The following is an 8,084-nucleotide window of genomic DNA, read 5'->3' on the forward strand; positions in this document are numbered from 1 at the left end:
GCTTGGCTGGCGGTGAGGGGAGCCCTCCCAGTCAGATCCTTCCTGCACCGCCGGAACCTCACTACCAGCGCACGCTGCCCTCGGGACGGCTGCTACGGAGAGGAAACAGTGGCCCACCTCTTCAAAGAGTGTGGATTTGCCAGGCGAGTCTGGAGAGGTCTGCAGGGGTCCCTGTCACGATTCATTCCGAGCAGCTCCGTCACAGAGGACTCTGTGCTCTACGGACTGTTCCCAGGGACGCATTCCGAGACTGACATCGAGTGCTGCTGGAAGGTCATCAACTCGGTGAAAGACGCTCTTTGGTCTGCCCGATCCTTGTTGACCTCCCAGCGGAGCGAGCTGTCCGTCAAGGAATGTTGCCGACTGGCCCACTGCAGACTGCAGGAGTACGTGCTGAGGGACGCTCTGAAGCTTGGTGCAGCCAACGCCAAGGCCCTGTGGGGGAGGACCACAGTCTAGGGTCCTTCCGCTGCTGGACATGGGGGGCAGGGTGTGGGGGAGAGAGACGCCCCTCCAAATAAGGGATATGTATGTAAATGTATGTAAATGTCCAAGTAAATGCCTGTATTGAATATGTAACCTCCGGAAATGTCGGATGGGTTTGTTTAAAAATGATGGTTTGTAAATGATATTTATAACTTGAATAAAGTATTTTTTGATATAAAAAAAAAAAAAAGGCTGCTGAGAGATCGCTTCTCGGCCTTTTGGCTAAGATCAAGTGTAGTATCTGTTCTTATCAGTTCTTATCAGTCTTAATGTTCTTATAAGAACAGGGTAAGTATAAGAGCAGTATTTGCATTGGGTCATCGACGAGGAGCGGAGGTCAGGAGCACGTGTCTGGTTTAGGGGTGGATCGATGCTGGTTGGGTAACCAACCTAACACCCTTATCCAGGTGGGATGGCAGTAGCAAGTGGAGCTGGAGGGCAGGGTATTCGGAATACCCTGCGAGGAGGGGAACCCTTTCTCAAGGGATCTCTTCATCAAGAAGGTGCTGCTGGAGGCCTGTGGATTCAAGGCCGGGGACATCTTCTGCCTCCAGGACTTCCCAGGTAACGGATACTTCGACGTTACCTTCCAGAACCCGGCGGGATGGCAGAAGTTACTGCAGGACTTCCGGGAGAAGGGGGATGAAGCCCCGCTGTCGCTCCTGAAGGTGCAGCCGCTCTTCACCCTCCCCACCCAGAGGGAACGGATGATCACGGTGCACATGTTCAACCCACATGTGCCCGTCGTGGATGTCCTCACCTTCCTTGCGCGCTACGTCGAAGGGGCCGGGAACTGCGTGGACATAAAGGACTTGTTCGGGATCTGGACGAGCAAGAGGCAGGTAAAAGTGAAGCTGAGGGTGGACGGGAAGGGATTCATTGTCCACCCTCCCTCGGTGTTCGCTATCGGAGGGAACCGGGGCTACATGACGTACGTGGGGCAGCCCAGGGTGTGCAGGAAATGCAACAAACCTGGGCACGTGGCGGCAGAATGCAGGACAGTCGTCTGCAGAAACTGCAAGTTAGAAGGCCACGAGACAAGGGATTGTAAAGAGAGTAAGAGCTGCAACCTGTGTGGGGAGGCAGGCCACCTTTACAGGGCCTGCCCTAAAAGAGCAAGCACTTATGCACAGGCGATAAGAGGGGCCGCTGCCAGCACCCCCAGGGTGGACGAGACGCCTCCTACCACTGAAAAAGCCCAAAAAGGAAAGGAGAGCAAGGGCGATGACAGCGCGACCACCAGGAGCCCCAAACCGCAGGACAGAGCCCCCCAGGCCCCTCCCCACGAGGGTGAGTCGATGGAAGAGGGGGAACAGGAAGAGGAGGAATGGAAGGTGGTACAGCCGAGGAAAACATTGAAGGCTGTGCACACGGAGAAAAAGGCGGAGGGGGCAAGCAAGTCCCAAAAAAGAGTCCTCTCCCAGGACGAGGCCAGCAGCCTCTCCGCATCGGAGGATGAGACGACCGGGAAGGGCCGACAACGGAGGCAGAGGCAGAGGAAGGAAACGGGGGAGGAGGAAGGTAAGAAAAAGAACGTGTCTGTTGCCCCCCAGACCCAGGAGACTGGGAGCAGTGCCAATGGGCCCCAGCCCCAGGAGACCGTGAGCGGCACAACGGCCAATGGGCCCCTGCTCCGGGAGACCGTGAGCGGCACAATGGCCAATGGGCCCCAGCTCCGGGAGACCGGGAGCGGCACAACGGCCAATGGGCCCCTGCTCCGGGAGACCGGGAGCGGCACAATGGCCAATGGGCCCCAGCTCCGGGAGACCGGGAGCAGTGCAGTGGCCAATGGGCCCCAGCTCCGGGAGACCGGGAGCAGTGCAGTGGCAAATGGGCCCCAGCTCCAGGAAACTGGGAGCAGCGCAGTAGCCTCGCCAGAAAACACACCCTGTGCGGAGGAAGCCACCAACCTGTACCATTACCTGTGCGACAGAAATGTGCAGGAACTGAGCCAGATGATTGGCATGCGGGAGGATCGCCTGGGACAATAAAGGACAATGGAGCTGAAACTGGCATCCTTAAACGTGCGCAGTGTGAAGAGCACTGCGCGATGTGTATCCGCCTTGCAGTACCTGGCCAAGGTAAAGGCGGATGTGACTTTTTTACAGGAGTGCGGGCTGCCACACCTTCGCTGCTATCGGAGGTGGTCGCGATGGTGGCCCCACGGACTGTCGGTATGGTCGGGGGGCAATGATTGTCGAGCGTCCGGTCTGGGGATCTTGCTGCGGGGAGGGGGCTTCACCATCACTGAGGTAAGGGAGGTGGTGGGGGGGCGTCTCTTGGTGGTGGATGTAATGTACCGTGGTTCTCCGCTCCGGCTGATAAATGTGTATGCCTCACCCAGGCGGAGCGAGCGGTTGGCCGTTCTCCAGCAGCTCCCACCGCTGCTGGCCACGTCTAGACCGCTCGTTCTGGCCGGTGACTTCAACTGCATCATCGATGCGGCTGGACGATCCGGCAGTGCCAACCACAGACTGGACGGCACCTCCAAACTCCTGGTGGAGACGGTCAAAGATGCAAAGCTGCGCGACGCCTTCAGTGACCCTGCAGGCGGAGCCCAGCGGCGGTTCACCTGGTCAGGACCGAACGGTTCAGCCCAGTCCCGGATAGACTTCCTCTTCACATCGAAGGCCGTCACGGTCAGACACACCGACCTCGCGCCGGTGTTCTTCTCTGACCACTGCCTCCTTCAGGCCACCTGTCACCTACAGGAGGACCGGAAGGCGGGCAGAGGGACGTGGAAGTTAAACGTGGAGCTGTTGACCCCGGAGAACGTTGAGGAGCTAAAGAGGGACTACGCATGTTGGAGAACTGTGAGGCCCCTCTTTGACTCCGCGACACTCTGGTGGGAGGCAACAAAGGAGAACATCAAGAAGTTCTTCGTCTCCAAAGGTGTTCAGAGAGCAAGACAGGGTAAGAGGGAACTGTGTCAACTCCAGACAGATTTGCAGCAGCTACTCCTTCTGCAGAGGAGAGGGGTGGATGTGAGGGAGGAACTGAGAGAGTTGAAGGGCCGGCAAGCTCGGCACTTTACCTCTGAATCCTCCAAGATCATCTTCCGGTCCAGGGTCCGCCATGTTGAGCAGGATGAGACGTGCTCACGTTACTTCTTCCATAAGGTTCACAGGGGGAGCTCTGTGATCAAAAGCCTTAGGGAGGAGGACGGCTCGGTAACATCCTCGCAGTCAGACATGCTCAAGATCTGCAGATCCTTTTATAAGGATCTGTACGATGTAAAGAACACAGACAGCACCGCCTCCCAGAACTTCCTGTCCTCCATCACGGAAGTCTTGGACGACAGCAAGCGGGAGAGTCTGGACCAACCACTGACCCTGGAGGAGCTGACTGGCTCCATCCGTTCCTTTGACTCGAGTAAAACTCCCGGAGGCGATGGCTTACCGGCAGAGTTGTACTCGGCTCTGTGGGACTGGGTGGGCCCGGACCTGCTGGAAGTGTACAACGATATACTTCTAGCCGGCAGCATGTCAGACTCTATGAGGAAGGGCAACATCACCCTGATCTACAAGCAGAAGGGGGAGATGAATGACTTAAGGAATTGGAGACCCATCACATTGTTGAATGTAGACTACAAGATCCTGTCTAAGGCCATCGCCAACCGGGTCAAGTCTGCTCTGGGACAGGTGATCCACCCGGACCAAACCTGTGCTGTACCTGGCAGGAAAATCTCAGACAGCCTGGTGCTGCTGAGAGATACCATTGCCTACGTGCAGGACAGACGGGTGGATGCCTGCCTGGTCAGCTTGGACCAGGAGAAGGCCTTCGACAGGATATCGCACACGTACATGAGGGACGTGCTCTCCAAAATGGGCTTTGGGGAGGGAATCAGGAAGTGGATACAACTGCTCTACTCCGAGATCTGTAGTGCAGTCCAAATTAATGGGTGGGAATCAGACAGCTTCCCCGTCAGGTCTGGAGTCAGGCAGGGTTGCCCTCTTTCCCCTGTCTTGTTCGTCTGTTGCATTGAACCCTTTGCCGAATCCATCAGGAAGGATGCGAGCATAAGAGGAGTGACATTGCCAGGCAGTGGGGGCACTCAGGTCAAGGCCTCCCTGTACATGGACGATGTCGCCGTCTTCTGCTCGGATCCAGGGTCGGTCCGCAGACTGATCAGCGTCTGCGACCAGTTTGAGTTGGCCACGGGAGCCAGGGTAAACCGCAGGAAGAGCGAGGCCATGCTCTTTGGCAACTGGCCCGACCGATCTTCCATCCCCTTCACCATCAAGCCTGACTTCCTGAAGGTGCTGGGGATCTGGTTCGGGAAGGCTGAGGCATGTGACAAAAATTGGCTGGAGCGGATAGCCAAGGTGGGGAAGAAGCTGGAGCTGTGGAAGCAGCGCTCCCTCTCCATCACGGGGAAAAACCTGGTCATCAGGTGTGAGGTGCTCTCGGGGCTGCTGTACTTGGCGCAAGTGTGGCCCGTCCCTCCCTCCTACGCCACGGGGATCACCCGGGCCGTCTTCCGCTTCATCTGGGGGTCGGCGATGGACCGGGTGCGACGAGCCACAATGCACAAGTCGGCAGACAACGGGGGTAAAGACGTGCCCAACGCCGCCCTCATTCTGATGGCCACTTTCGTGTGTGGCTGCATCAGGCGGAGCATAGAGCCAAGGCACGTGGGCACCAAATGCCACTACCTGCTGAGGTTCTACCTGTCCCCGGTGTTGCGAAGGATGGGCCTGGCGCAGATGCCACGCAATGTGCCAGTCAGCTGGACATTGCCGAACCATCTGTCGTTTGTGGACAGGTTCTTCCGGACCAACACCTTTGACCACAAGTCCATCGGGCAGTGGTCAGCACGGAACGTCCTGCAGGCACTGCAGGGGAATGACTCCATGGATCCTGTGGCGTGGTTCCCAGAACGGACAGCCCAGCTTGTCTGGCAAAATGCCTCATCGCCAGTACTCACCAACAAGCACCAAGACCTGGCTTGGCTGGCGGTGAGGGGAGCCCTCCCAGTCAGATCCTTCCTGCACCGCCGGAACCTCACTACCAGCGCACGCTGCCCTCGGGACGGCTGCTACGGAGAGGAAACGGTGGCCCACCTCTTCAAAGAGTGTGGATTTGCCAGGCGAGTCTGGAGAGGTCTGCAGGGGTCCCTGTCACGATTCATTCCGAGCAGCTCCGTCACAGAGGACTCTGTGCTCTACGGACTGTTCCCAGGGACGCATTCCGAGACTGACATCGAGTGCTGCTGGAAGGTCATCAACTCGGTGAAAGACGCTCTTTGGTCTGCCCGATCCTTGTTGACCTCCCAGCGGAGCGAGCTGTCCGTCAAGGAATGTTGCCGACTGGCCCACTGCAGACTGCAGGAGTACGTGCTGAGGGACGCTCTGAAGCTTGGTGCAGCCAACGCCAAGGCCCTGTGGGGGAGGACCACAGTCTAGGGTCCTTCCGCTGCTGGACATGGGGGACAGGGTGTGGGGGAGAGAGACGCCCCTCCAAATAAGGGATATGTATGTAAATGTCCAAGTAAATGCCTGTATTGAATATGTAACCTCCGGAAATGTCGGATGGGTTTGTTTAAAAATGATGGTTTGTAAATGATATTTATAACTTGAATAAAGTATTTTTTGATAAAAAAAAAAAATGCTGAGAGATACCATTGCCTACGTGCAGGACAGACGGGTGGATGCCTGCCTGGTCAGCTTGGACCAGGAGAAGGCCTTCGACAGGATATCGCACACGTACGTGAGGGACGTGCTCTCCAAAATGGGCTTTGGGGAGGGAATCAGGAAGTGGATACAACTGCTCTACTCTGATATCTGTAGTGCAGTCCAAATTAATGGGTGGGAATCTGACAGCTTCCCCGTCAGGTCTGGAGTCAGGCAGGGTTGCCCTCTTTCCCCTGTCTTGTTCGTCTGTTGCATTGAACCCTTTGCCGAATCCATCAGGAAGGATGCGAGCATAAGAGGAGTGACACTGCCAGGCAGTGGGGGCACTCAGGTCAAGGCCTCCCTGTACATGGACGATGTCGCCGTCTTCTGCTCGGATCCAGGGTCGGTCCGCAGACTGATCAGCGTCTGCGACCAGTTTGAGTTGGCCACGGGGGCCAGGGTAAACCGCAGGAAGAGCGAGGCCATGCTCTTTGGCAACTGGCCCGACCGATCTTCCATCCCCTTCACCATCAAGCCTGACTTCCTGAAGGTGCTGGGGATCTGGTTCAGGAAGGCTGGGGCATGTAACAAAAATTGGCTGGAGTGGATAGCCAAGGTGGGGAAGAAGCTGGAGCTGTGGAAGCAGCGCTCCCTCTCCATCACGGGGAAAAACCTGGTCATCAGGTGTGAGGTGCTCTCGGGGCTGCTGTACTTGGCGCAAGTGTGGCCCGTCCCTCCCTCCTACGCCACGGGGATCACCCGGGCCGTCTTCCGTTTCATCTGGGGGTCGGCGATGGACCGGGTGCGACGAGCCACAATGCACAAGTCGGCAGACAACGGGGGTAAAGGCGTGCCCAACGTCGCCCTCATTCTGATGGCCACTTTCGTGTGTGGCTGCATCAGGCGGAGCATAGAGCCAAGGCACGTGGGCACCAAATGCCACTACCTGCTGAGGTTCTACCTGTCCCCGGTGTTGCGAAGGATGGGCCTGGCGCAGATGCCACGCAATGTGCCAGTCAGCTGGACATTGCCGAACCATCTGTCGTTTGTGGACAGGTTCTTCCGGACCAACACCTTTGACCACAAGTCCATCGGGCAGTGGTCAGTACGGAACGTCCTGCAGGCACTGCAGGGGAATGACTCCATGGATCCTGTGGCGTGGTTCCCAGAACAGACAGCCCAGCTTGTCTGGCAAAATGCCTCATCGCCAGTACTCACCAACAAGCACCAAGACCTGGCTTGGCTGGCGGTGAGGGGAGCCCTCCCAGTCAGATCCTTCCTGCACCGCCGGAACCTCACTACCAGCGCACGCTGCCCTCGGGACGGCTGCTACGGAGAGGAAACGGTGGCCCACCTCTTCAAAGAGTGTGGATTTGCCAGGAGAGTCTGGAGAGGTCTGCAGGGGTCCCTGTCACGATTCATTCCGAGCAGCTCCGTCACAGAGGACTCTGTGCTCTACGGACTGTTCCCAGGGACGCATTCCGAGACTGACATCGAGTGCTGCTGGAAGGTCATCAACTCGGTGAAAGACGCCCTTTGGTCTGCCCGATCCTTGTTGACCTCCCAGCGGAGCGAGCTGTCCGTCAAGGAATGTTGCCGACTGGCCCACTGCAGACTGCAGGAGTACGTGCTGAGGGACGCTCTGAAGCTCGGTGCAGCCAACGCCAAGGCCCTGTGGGGGAGGACCACAGTCTAGGGTCCTTCCGCTGCTGGACATGGGGGGCAGGGTGTGGTGGAGAGAGACGCCCCTCCAAATAAGGGATATGTATGTAAATGTATGTAAAGGTCTAAGTAAATGCCTGTATTGAATATGTAACCTCCGGGAATGTCGGATGGGTTTGTTTTAAAAATGATGTTTTGTAAATGATATTTATAACTTGAATAAAGTATTTTTTGATTAAAAAAAAAAAAAAAGTGGCTTTTGGCAGGGGATACTTACCTGGCAGGGGAGACACCTTGATCATAAAGGAGGTTCATAAAGGA

At 56.9% G+C, this 8,084-nt stretch overlaps 1 pseudogene; it reads left to right on the top strand.

Moving 5' to 3' along the window:
* Positions 1 to 688: 688 nt before the first annotated feature.
* Positions 689 to 795, top strand: LOC144591844 (U2 spliceosomal RNA; annotated as a pseudogene).
* Positions 796 to 8,084: the final 7,289 nt, after the last annotated feature.

This window comes from Rhinoraja longicauda, unplaced genomic scaffold (assembly GCF_053455715.1).
Source record: "Rhinoraja longicauda isolate Sanriku21f unplaced genomic scaffold, sRhiLon1.1 Scf002289, whole genome shotgun sequence".
Lineage (NCBI taxonomy): Eukaryota > Metazoa > Chordata > Chondrichthyes > Rajiformes > Arhynchobatidae > Rhinoraja > Rhinoraja longicauda.